Below are 13,881 nucleotides of genomic sequence, written 5' to 3'. Positions count from 1 at the left end.
CACAAGCACCAGATATTAATTGGCCATTACACAAGATTAAGGGAAATATGAAATTCTTAAGCTCAAGAAAATCATTTAAAAAAAAAAAAAAAAAAACAGCATGGGGAAAGAAAGAAACTTGGAAAATGTAAAGTCAAATTTCATTTCTCTGTCTTTCTCTTTTTTCTACAAATAACTGCTTACTTCTTGCAAACTTAGCAAAGGAGATGAAAGAAATTTTCTTAGGAGCTGGTATATATGAACTTGAAGAAAAGAATTGAGATAAGACACTCTCTAAGAGGCCTGTATGCAAGAAATTGAAAACCCAAGTTTAGAAGGTCAGTATTTCCTGAGCATCAGAAGGAAGCTCAGAGAGTGGTGAGCAACACAAAGCCCATGTCATTGACTCCTCTTCCTTGGGAGTATATTCCTGCAGAATTGGCACCTCTTGAAACCCCAATTACAAGTTTATCGGTTTATTTCTCAAAGAGGAGCAAATTCATCTGCTTTGGGACTCAAAGGCCTTTCCTTTGAGACTCATTCCAGGGCACAAGGGGCAACAGAGAAAGAATTTGAGGCTCTGTCCCAGAGGCCTTATTAAGAACCTAGACAATTAGTACAGCAAAATAATTGCTTTTGATTACTGACTCACAGGAATAACTTTCTTCTTAGAAATGACATGAATTTTTTCAATAAACCAAATAACCCAGAAGAAACACACAAAATGAATGTCTTTTCTATATTTCTTCATTTATAAAATCAGCAAATATTAATAAACATATATTTATGTGTCATGCTGTGTATTGGGATTACAAGCATGACAAAAACTATCATGGAGTTTTCTCTCAATGAACTTATCAAGGAGTAAGGCATGCAGTTGTTGCTGTTAGGTGCCATTGAGTCAGCAACCTTATGTATAACCGATTGAAATGCTGCCCGGTCCTGTGCCAGCCTCACAATTCTTGCTATACCTGACCCCGTCATTGCAACCACTGTGTCAATCCATCTCATTGAGGGCCTTCCTCTTTTTGATTGACCCTCAACTTTACCAAACATGATATTCTATTCCCAGGAATGGTCCCTTCTGATAACATGACCAAAGTAGGTGAGATGAAGTCTGTCCATTCTCACTTCCAAAGAGTGTTCAGGTTGCACTTGTTGTGGAGCAGATCTGTTAGTTCTTTTGGCAATCCAAGGTGTGTTCAGTATTCTTTGCCAACACTGCAACTCAAAAGCATCAACTCTTCTTTGATCTTCCTTATTCATTGTCTTGCTCTCACATGCATATGAGGTGATTGAAAATACCATGGCTTGGGTTAGACATACCTTGGTCTACAAAGAGGCATCTTTGCTTTTTAGCACTTTAAACAGGTCTTTTGCAGCAGACATGCCCAGTGCAATACGCTGTCTGATGTCTTGACTGCTGCTTTCATTGGTGTTGATTGTAGAATCAAGCAATATGAAGTCTTTGACAACTTCAATCTTTTCTCCATTTATCATGATGCTGATTCAGTACAGTTGTGAGGATTTTAATTTTCCTTATGTTGAGACATAATCCATACTGCAGACTGTAGTCTTTTATCTTCACCAGTAAGTACTTCAAGTCATCCTCATTTTCAGCAAGCAAAGTTGTGTCGTCTGCATATCGCAGGTTGTTAATGATTCTTCCTCCAATCCTGATGCCATGTTCTTCTTCATATAGTCCAGCTTCTTGGATTATTTGATCAGCATACAGATTGAATAAGTATGGTGAAAGAATACAACCCTGATGCATTCCCTTCCTGATTTTAAACCATGCAATATCCCCTTGTTCTGTTCAAATGCCAGCTTCTTGGTCTATGTACAGGTTCCTCATGAGTACAATTAAGTATTCTGGGATTCCCATTCTTCCCAATATTATCCATAATTTGTTATGATCTACACAATCGAATGCTTTTGCAGAGTCAATAAAACACAAGTAAACATCTTTCTGGTATTCTTTGCTTTCAGCCAAGATCCACCTGACATCAGCAATGATATCCCTCATTCCATGTTCTCTTCTGAATCCAGCTTGAATTTCTGGAAGTTCCCTGTCAATATACTACTGCAACTGTTTTTGAATTATCTTCAGCAAGATTTTACTTGTGTGCGATATTAAAGATCTTGTTCAACAATTTCCACAATCTGTAGATTCACCTTTCTTTGGAATGGGTACAAATATGGATCTTTTTAGCTGTGGTTAATCCATTAGATGTCGTTGTGAAAATGGGTAAAGGAGTCTTTTTTGGGTGGATGCAGCCCATGAACACAAGACTCATAGCTGACAGTACATTCATACAATCAGAAAAAAAATAGATTCCTTTTTATGGACTAATGCAGCTGTGTGATATATTATGATGCTTGGCAGATGGACTGTGGGGTGGATGGGTGGCATACTGCCCAAGGCATTTGACTGCTAACCAGAAGGCTGGTAATTAAAGCCCACTAGCCACTCCTCAGAAGGAAGTTTGGACAATCTACTTCTTTAGTGATACCATCTCGGAAACTCAAGGAGGGGTTGTTATGAGTCAGATCTGACTTGACGGCAGTGTTTGATTGGTTGGTTGGTTGGCCATGGATTGAATTATGTCCCCCTAAAATTTGTGTCAGCTTGGTAGGCCCATGATTCTCAGTTGTTTAGAAGTTAATGATCCCCCATTAAAAAGGTTGAAATTAAGTGTGGGTTGCAATGCCCTTGGTCCCATTACAGCCCTGATCTGATGTAAGTGGAAGTTTCCTGGGGTATGGCTTGCAACACCTTTTATTTTATAAGAGATAAAAGAAGAGAGATGTGAGCAGAGAGTGGGGGTCTACTACCACCAAGAGCCAGGAGTGGATTGTATCTTTTGGACCCAGGCTCCCTGCACTGAGATTCTCCTAGGAACAAGAGATAGAGAGAAAGAAAGAGAGAGAGAGAAAGTTTTGGCCTAGAGCTGGCACTCTGAACTTGGACTTCTAACCTTCAAAACTACATGAGAATAAATTTGTTTGCTATAGCCAGCCATGTATGGTGTTACTGTTATTGCAACACTAGAGGCTCAAGACACTCTCCTCCTTAATTAGGAATCATTGTTCACTGTACAGCCTGCATAACCAGATAGATTTCAAGTAAATAATCTCACAGATAAACTTTATACAAATAAAAATAAATGCTATTAGTAAAAATGTTGGGTGTTATGAGAACTTATATCATGGGGGAGGGGGTCTGTTGTGCTACTCTGGGAAGTATTTGAACATTTTTTCAGAAGAATGGTGTATAAGCTTGGAACTTTAAAATGAATGTGGATCAACAATGTGAAGTTACACCACTTATCTGTCAGTATGTTGTACTGTGGTGGTTTGTGTGTTGCTATGATGCTAGAAGTGATGCCATTGGTATTTCAAATACTATTAAAGTCACCTGAGGTGTATAGGTTTCAGTAGAGCTTCCAGACTAAGACAGATTAAGGAAGCTCTGACAATAGATTTCCAAAAAATTTGGCCAGTGAAAACTTTATGAATAGCAGTGGAACGTTGCCTGATATATTTTCTAAATACAAGCTCTTCAGGTTGGTAGACTCTCAAAACACAACTGCGGAAGAGCTTTCTCCTCAAGGTAGAGTCAACTCTAAAAATAAGGATGATGTAAAGCTTTTGAAACCTCCATTTGCTGATGTGGCAGATCTCAAAATGAGAAGAAACAGCTGCAGACATCCATTACTAATTGAAGGATGAAATGTACAACGTATGAATCTAGGGAAATTAGAAGCCATCAACATTGAAATGGAACACATAAAAATCAATCAATATCCCAGCCATTAGTGAGCAGAAATGGACTGGTATAGGCCATTTTATATCAGATAATCATATGATCTACAAGACTAGGGACAACAAATTGAAGAATGACATCACACTCATCTTCCAAAAGAACATGAAAAGATCTATCCTGAAGTAAAATGCTGTCAGTGATAGGGTGATATCCATACACCTAAAAGGAAGACCTGTAATATGACTACTATTCAAATTTACACACTAATCACTAAACCCAAAGATAAAGAATTTGAAGGTTTTCACCAACTTCTGCATCTGAAATTGATCAAATATTCAATCAAGATGCATTGATGTTTACTGGTAACTGGAATTGAAAAGTTGCAAATAAAAAAGGAGCAATAGTTGTAAAATAATGGCCTTATTTTCCATACGATGATAGAAATGCCAGAGATTAGATGATAGAAATTTGTAAGACCAATGAATAATTCATTGCAAATACATTTTTTCAATAACATAAATGAAGACTATATAAGTGGAGGTCGGTCCACGTGTCACTGGATGAAATACACGGGATTCAACAACTACATCTGTAGAAAGAGAGAATGGTGAAGCTCAATCATCAGTCAGACCAAGGCCAGGGCCAACTGCAGAACAGTTCATCAGTTGCTCATGTGCAAGTTCAAGTTGAAGCTGAAGAAAATTAAAACAAGACCATGACAGTCAAAGTATGACCTTGAGTGTATCCCATTTGAATTTCAAGAGTAAGTTTGATGCATTGAACAGTAAAGACTAAAGGCTAGATGAATTGTAGGGTGACATTAAGGAAATCATACATGAAGAAAGCAAAATGTCATTAAAAATACAGAAAAGAAAGAAAATACCAAAATGGATGACAGAAGACACTATGAAACTTGTTCTATAATATCTAGTGGCTAAAGTGAGTGGAAGAAATTGTGAAGTAAATGAGCTGAACAGAAAATTTCAAAGGGTGACTTAAAAAGACAAAGTAAAATGTTATAATGAAATGTACAAAGACTTTGAATTGGAAAAACAAAAGGGAAGAACATGGTCAGCATTTCTCAAGCTGAAAGAATTGAAGAAGGAATTCTAGCCTTGAATTGCATTCAGTACTGAATATTGAACAACACTGGAACCATCAAAAGAAGATGGAAGGAATATACAGAATTACTGTACCAAAAAGAATTGATCAATATTCAACCATTTCAGAAGGTAGCCTATGATGAAGAAATTATGGTATTGAAAGGAGTGCAAGATACACTGAAGGCATTGGCAAAAAAAAATAAGGATGCAGGAACTGACTGAATACGAATTGAGATGCTTCAGCAAATGAATACAATAATGGAAGCACTCAATCATCTATGCTAAGTAATTTGGAAGACAGCTACCTGGTCAACTGAATGCAAGAGATTCATATACATGCCCATTCCCAAGAGATGTTATCCAACAGAATGTGGAAATTATCAAACAATATCAGTAATATCACATGCAAGTAAAGTTTTGCTGATGGTAATTCAAAGATGATTGCAGCAGTACATAAAGAGGGAACTGCTGGAAATTCAAACTGGATTCAAAAGATGATGTGGCACAAGGAATATTATGCTGATGTCAGTTGGATTTTGGCTGAAAGCAGAGAATAATACCAGAAAGATGTTTACCTGTGCTTTATTGCCTATGCAAAAGAGCTCTGGTGGAGTAGTGGATAAGGCATTTGGCTGCTAGCCAGAAGGTCAGCAGTTCAAGCTCTTCTTCAGAAGGAAGATGGCACAATCTACTTCCATAAAGATTTAGAGCCTTGGAAACCCAATGGGGGTCTCTATGAGTCAAAACTGACTCAATGGCAGTGAATTTGATTTTGTTTGTTTGTTTGTTTTGTTGACTATACAAAGACATTTGACTGTGTGGATCTTAATAAATTAAGGATAACGTTCTGAAGAATGACAATTCCAGAACACTTAATTATGTTCATGAGGAATCTGTACATAGACCAAGAGGCATCACTGGAAGAGGACAAGGAGATACTTTGCCATTCAAAATCAAGAAAGGCAGGAGTCAGGGTTGTATCCTTTCATCAATCTTATTTAATCTGTATATACTGAAGAAGTAATCCGAGAAGCTGGACCATATGAAGAAGAATATGACATCAGGATTGGAGGTAAACTCATTAACAGCTTGTGATATGCAGATGACAAAATATTCTTGTTGAAAGTGAAGAGGACTTGAAGTACTTATTAATGAAGATCAAACACTGTGGCCTTCAATATGGATTACACTTTAATACAGAGAAAACAAAAATCCTCCCAATTGGGCCACTAAGCAGCATCATGATAAATTGAGAGAGGATTAAAGTTGTCGAGGATTTCATATTACTTAGATCCACAATCAACACCCATAGAAGCAGCTGTCAAGAAATCTAATAACACATTGCATTGGGAAAATCTGCTGCAAAAGACCTCTTTAAAGGGTTAAAAAACAAAGCTATCACTTTGAGGACTAAGGTGCACCTAACCCAAGCCATGGTATTTCCAATTGCCTGCTGTACATACAAATGCTGGGCAATGAATAAAGAAGACCAAAGAAGAATTGATGTCTTGGAATTATGGTGTTAATGAGGAATATGGACTGTCAGAAGAAGAAACAAATCTGTCTTAGATGAGTACAGCCAGAATCCTCCTTAAAAGCAATGATGGAGAATCTTTGTCTCACATACTTTGGGCATGTTGTCAAGAGAGACAAATCTCTGGAGAAGAACATCATGCTTAGTAAAGTGGAGAGTCAGAGAAAGAAGAGATGGATTGACACAGTAGCTCCAGCAAGGGGCTCAAACATAGCAATAATTGTGAGAATGGTACAGGAGTGGGCAGTGTTTCATTCTGTTGTCCACAGGGTCACTTGGGTCAGAATCCACTCAAGTGCACTTACCATCAATAATGGGTGAAATTAAGGAAGACTGTTTAAGGCAGAGAGAAAAAACATGAGTGAAGGATTTGGTAGATTAGTGATAATACCTCCTTTCATGAACTGAAATAAGGCTAATTAGTGAACAGAAAATCCAGGGAAGAGCTCACATTAGATGGTTATGGGTGTGGGAGGTTAGTGGGTGGGTGGAATGGGTGAGAGTTGGGGAAGTGAAAACTTGTGGTGTCTTGCATCACTTCAAGTTTATTCTAAGGCCAATGTGGAGCCAGCAAACATTTGAAGGAGATAGATAGCACAATCAGATGTGCATTTCAAAAGGTCAGCTTGAAATCTGGAAAATGAATTGGAAAGGAGCAAATCTGGAAGCAGAAAGATTCGTTAGGAGGGTACTGCCATTTTCTACTGAAGAAATTATGGTGGCATCTGGAACTAGAATTGTAAATACAGAGATAACATTGTCCTGTTGAATGACAAAAGATAAATTTGTGATAGGCATCCTGGAACATATCGTCTGTGGCCTGCCTTTACCAGGGCCCAGCAGTGATCCAGGAGTCATTTCGTAGAAGGACATTTACCGATAAGGAAAAAAATATGGCTTTTTACAGAAATCTGAAGGGTCTGCATGGTAATCATCTTATGAGGGCTTGGGGAGCTCTGGTCGGGTAGTGCCTAAGGCACTGGACTGCTAACCAGAGGGCTGGCAGTTCAAACCCACCAGCAACTCCTCGGAAGGAAGATGGGGCCATCTACTTCCGTAGTGATACTGCCTCAGAAACCCAAGGAGGGGTCGCTATGAGTCGGGTCTGACTCGACGGCACATAACAACAATAATCTGGGAACTGGGTGAGGAACCATGATTATCTGTTGTGGTGACTCATGCAAGATTATGTTCACCATCCTAATGATTTTTTAAAAATTTTAATTACTGTTATACAGACTCAGATTTTGATTCATTTCAATCTTGTTGTTGCTGTTAGGTGCTGTGAAGTTGATTCTGACTCATAGCAACCTCGTGTGATTTAGGAACACCAAAATCAATTAGGTAGCTTCAAAGACCTCTTCAAGTAAATAATTGTGATTACTACTGTTGCCTGTTTCAATAATTGCATATACTCTTTACATCTGGCAGGTAAGTGGTGCCACTTGAGTTTTGATTCTTTGAGATTTCATACTTCCTATTGAATTCATGGAGCCCTTCAATGGCAATATGTCACATCTTTAACCACAGGCTTCAGGGAACAGACATTATTAAGTTTTCCAGTGTGGAGTCCATGTTTCAGTTAACCAACTCAGCCAACTATAAGGGACTCCCATCTGCTTGAGTGGATTCATTGATTCAAAAATCTTTGGTTAATGCATCCATCAGTATATCTTGCCAATCTGAATGCTACATTTCTTCAACCCCTAACAAACATAGAATCAATTCTTACACACATTTTCCAGGTTACTAAAGTTGTGAATTAGGAGTTGACTGATATCTGACACTAGTTATGGATGAGGAGGAAATGGAAGGAAGTGGAGCAGACAAGATTTCTGGTAAAGAAAAGGCCAAGAAAACCTTTAAACAATAAAAAAGAAAAAACAAGCATAAAATTGTACAAACTTATCATAAACAGAGGACAATTGCAGCGGAAATTGATCAAAGGCAGATAAATTGAGAAAAATTTATTCTAAAAAAAATTGCCAGAGCTTCAGGTAAGAATAGCACATCAGTGGCCTTTCATCTGGGGCTGTTCCCATTCTCACCTCTCCTCCTCCCTCAGTTCAGCGGATAGGCACTTTAGTTTAATCTTCTTGAGTTGGCTGTGTAAACCAACAATTTTGGTATTGAAAGAGTCAGTCTATAGTCAATGTGGGGATAGACTGAAAACCTACAGATTTACTGGCTTAATGTGGCAGACTCAGTTGGGAACAGGGACCATCTGCAGTTCTGTCTGACGTTGTGGTCTTGGCTTTGGGTGAACAACAAAAGCCATAAATTTCACTGATTCTAGAAATGGAAGGGATGAAATAAGTTCCCCACATAGCTCTGGCTGTATAAGAAACTATGTATGCATAAAAATACCAGAAAGGGCCTGATAAAAACTGAAAATCAAGTGATACTCAAGAACTCACTGAAACTTTGAATGCATTCTACAACGTGCATATAGGTTGATAGGTAGAGAGGGTGGAGCCTTAAAAGTTCAAAGTGCTTGCATACAGAGTCTGCCAAAATCACTGTCTGATCACTAAGCTATGCAGTCAAAAGGCAAATTTGAGGAAACCAGGCTTAATATATATATATATCTGAGCAGAGACATCAGCAGCCACACAAAGTAGGAGAGCTGTGTTCCTTATTTAAGCTCAAGAACATAATTGAAAAAAGAAAACAATAAAAAAAAATTATATATAAAACAAACTCCAGAGTTACTTCAGTTTCCAACCATATATTATAGGTCATGTAAACCTGTAGACCAAAATCAGGGGCAAAAAACAGTCCACAGAACTGGTTTTGAGTGGGCTCAGGTACTGGATTTAGCATACAAAGATATGAAAGTCATTTCTATAAATAAATTCAAATAATTAAAATGTAAATATGATGGTCATGATTCCAGAAATAGAGAAATAAGCTATAAAAAATAAGCATATGTAACTTATAATTGAAAAATATATTATCTAAAATGAAAATTTTAATAGATGAGATAAAGAGAACAGTTGAGATGGCACAGGAAAGAATTAGTGAACTTAGTGATCAATCATTAGAAAATATCCAACCTGAAAAATAGAAAAATAAAAGTCTGAAGAAAAAGTGAACACAATCTCAGAGGATTTTGGAGAATATCCAACATTTTAACACTGATGTAGTGAGATTCCAAGAAGTAGAGGAGAGACATAAATGGGCAGAAAAACAATTTTGAAGAGTCAATGGAAATAACCCCAAATTTGGTGGAAAAAATATATATATATCTCCAAGAAGTTCAAAAAGCCCTGAGTAGAATAAATATAAAGAGAACCATCTGTAGACACATCAAAATCAGACTGATAAAAGTCAATACAAAGATATTTGAAAATTATAAAAGAAAAATGAGTCATAATATATAGAGAAAAAAAATACTATATTTAGAACTGAATTTTTAACAGGAGAAATTGAGACCAGAGACCATGAAATGATATTCAAATTACTGAAAGAATAAAAATTCAACAAAGAATTGTATATGCACCAACAATATCCTTAAAAAATTGAGTGAAATAAAGGAATACCCAGATAAACAAACATTGAGAGATATGTTGTTAACATAAAGAATACTACAGGGAATACTAAAGTTCTTCAAGCTGAAGGAAAATGACTCCTTACAGTAACTCAGATCCACAAAGAAGGATTAAAAAAAAAAAAAAAAAGAACGCTACCTATGTAGTAAGGAGCCCAGATAGCAGAGTGGTTAAGCACTAAACTGTTAACTAACCAAAGGTCAGCAGTTCTAACCCACCAGCTGTTCCACAGGACAAAGATGTGACAGTCTGTTTTCATAAAGATTTACAGCCTTAGAAACTCTACGCGACAGTTCTACTCTGTCCATAGGGCCAATGTCTTAGTTACCTATTGCTGACATAACAGAAACACTACAAGTGGATGGCTTTAACAAACAGAAGTATACTCTCTCACAGCTTAGGAAGCTAGAAGTCTGAATTCATGATGCCAACTCTAGAGGAAGGTTTTCTCTCTCCGTTGGCTCTGGAGGAAAATCCTTTTCTCCTTTCAATGTCTGTGGGCCCAGTATTCCTTGGAGATTTCCATGTATCTTGACATTAATCTTCACTTGGGTCTAGGAAGCTTTCAACAGAGAGTCTCTAGGTCCAAAGGGTGCAATATGCTCCTCGCTCTTCTTTCTTTCTCTTACTTAGATCCCTCCTTCTCCTCTTGCTCTTCCTTCTTTTAGCTCTTGTAAGACAAAAGATGATGCAGGCCACACCACAGAGAAACTCCCCTTAAATCAGATCAGGTTGAATCCCACTTTCATCATGCCTTATTAACATAACAAACATAACCTAACGCTCATTAACATAACTTAATTCTGCCTCATTAATACATAAAGGTCAGGATTTATAATGCATCAGGAAATGGAGGATAATTACATCAGATCACAAAATGGAGAACAACCACACAGTACTAGGAATCATGGCCTAGCCAAGTTGACACATAATTTTGGAGGACACAATTCAATCCGTGACAATGACTATGAGTCACAATTGACTCAATGGCCTCAGGTAATGGATATCTATGTAACATATGTAGGTAAATATAAAAGAATGTGTGCGTGTATATCTATCTGTATTTCTATTTTCTGTCTTTAATTTATTAAAAAACAAAGTTATTTCAATCTATAATTATACTGTATTTTGGGATTTATAAAAAAATAGATATAATATATATGAAAATATTTGCACAGATGAGGAAGGGGAGGAAATAAAGCCATATTGGTTCAAAGTTGCTATCTCATTGAGATCAAACCAGTATTAACATCAACTAGATTTTGATAATTTAAATATGCATATTACAGTTCCTATAAAAATCTCAGATCTGTCTTCATCTCTATCTATACACTTACCTATTTTTCTCTATGTATATAGAAAAAATATAAATATTTTATACATAGAGAAAATATAAGTATTTTCTCTATATACATGGAGAGAGAAAGAAAGGCATTAAATCAACAGAGGGACTAGTAAACTAAATATATCAAAATATTTCTAAAAATATTTGTTTAATTGAAAACAAAGCAGTAGAGAAGTAACAGAGAAATGAAAAGACATTAGACACCCAGGTAGTCCCCAACTTAGGGTGTATTTGAGTTACAACTAACCACATGTTGTTGTTAATATGCCACTGAGTTGGACCCTACTCGTAGCTATTCATTTTTGTTTTGTTTTTACATCTTGTTGGTAACAAACAATGTTGCAATGCATACTTTGGTGTTATCCTTTCATGCCAATCCCCAAAGACAAATAAAAATAGGATTTGTAAAGACATTATTAACAAAATGCAATAATAATCAAAAGAAATTTAAAAAAAAAAAAACCATAAGATATTCTACTTATGTTAGAACCAATTTAGGGCAGAGTTGTCAGAATGGAATCCTTTAGGAGACTACTTGCATAGAAAACCAATTTCAAAATGTTGTTGTTGTTGTTATGTGCTGTCGAGTCGGCCCCGACTCATAGCGACCCCTCCTTGGGTTTCCGAGGCAGTATCACTACGGAAGTAGGATTGCCCAACCTTCCTTCCAAGGAGTGGCAATTTCAAAATAGATTATATAAATCCAATCATATGAATAATCACATTGATTCAATTACATGCTATCTAAGGAGACACACTTTAGAATCGGAGACACAAATACAATGAAAGTAGAAGGATGTACAAAGATGTAACATGCAAGCTGTAGCTATAAAAAAGCTGGAAGGCCTAGATTATATACCAGCAAAATAGACTTTCAAACAAGAGTTATGAGAGACAAAATGGTATATTTTATTATGATAAAGTAATTAATATATTAGGAAGATATAAAATTATAAATGTTTAAAAAATCCAACAATGACAGTTGAAGAGTTTGATAATTCCATTTCACTAAATAGAAAATCAGTAAAGATAAAGACTACTTGAACACCACTACTATCTAACTTGACCTATGGAAAACTCCACACAAAAAAGGAACAGAATACATTTTCTTTTCAAGAACACATGGAACATTCTCCAGCCCAGACCTTATGTCAGGTCACAAAATAAAAATCAATAAATTTTTAAAAATGGAAACACTCTTTGTCTGATATTAACATAAAATAATAGCTTTCTTTAGTTAAGGTCTCAATGATGTATTTTTCCATTCTTCTATTTCAATTGTTTTACATTTTGATGTTCTTAAGATGTATCTCTTGCAAGCAGTTTTATTTTACTATTCAGTCTGACAAGCTTTGTCTCATAATTTGATTATTATTCCTCTTATATCTAAAGAAATCAATGATAAATATAGGTTTAAATATAACATCTTAGGGTTTATTTTCTATTTGTCCTATTTTTTTGTGTATTTTTTCCCTCATTTTCTGCCTTATTTTAGATTAATAAAGTATATTTTATTTTCCTTTACCTTTTGTTACTTATACATTAATGATTATCTTAGAAATTATATTTCAAGAAAAAGGTACATTTGACTGCTAACCAGAAGGCTGGCAGTTCAAACCCACCAGCCACTCTTCAGAAGGAAGGTTGGGCAATTTACTCTGCAGTGATACCACCTCGGAAACCCAAGGGGATGTCATTATGATTTGGAGCTGATGTGACAGCAGTGAGTTTGGTTTGGTTTTTTATAGTCTAGAAGAAACTGAAGATTTCTACCAATTTCTGCAATGTGAAACTGACCGACATACAATCAAAATGCATTGATAATTACTGGTGATTGCAATGTGAAAGTTGGAAAAAAAGAAGAAGAATTGGTAGTTGGAAAATATGACCTTGGTGATAGAAATGACCCTGGAGATCACATGATAGAATTTTTTAGAACAACCACCTATTCACTGCAAGGGAGCTCTGGTAGCATAGTGCCTAAGGCACTTGACTGCTAACCAGAAGGTTGGCGGTTCAAACTCACCAGCCACTCCTTGGAAGGAAGGTTGGGAAATCTACTTCCATAGTGATACCACCTCGGACACCCAAGGAGGGGTTGTCATGAGTCAGGGCGGACTTGACAGCACATAACAACAACATTCATTGCAAATACCTTTTGTTAACAATATTAATGGCAACTATACATGTGGACCTCACCAGATGGAATTCATAGCAATCAAATCAACTACATCTGTGGAAAGAGATAATGGAGAAACTCAATATTATCAGAAAAAGGCCAGGGGCTGACTGTGGAACACATCATCAATTGCTCATGTGAAAGTTTTAGTTGAAGCTTAAGAAAATTAAAACTAGAGAAGGCAGAGACTTTCAGTAAGATGGAGGAATAGGCAGACAAGCAACACAGACCCTCTTCAACAAAGAAAAGAAAAACCTATAGACAAAGATACAGAAGATAATCCTGGAGCACTGAGCTTTGAAAGAAACTATACAGAAGTGAATTAGGCACCAACTAGTGAAAAAACCTGAATGAAAACAGTAAGTCGGAGCTGCGGACTGTCAGCTACTCTGATGGGACCAACAGCCTGAATATTTCCAAGAGG

The sequence above is a fragment of the Orycteropus afer genome, unplaced genomic scaffold (assembly GCF_000298275.1).
Source record: "Orycteropus afer afer isolate SDZICR_OR568_19922 unplaced genomic scaffold, OryAfe1.0 scaffold00193, whole genome shotgun sequence".
NCBI classification, from domain to species: Eukaryota; Metazoa; Chordata; class Mammalia; order Tubulidentata; family Orycteropodidae; genus Orycteropus; species Orycteropus afer.
This window is presented reverse-complemented; position numbering follows the sequence as displayed.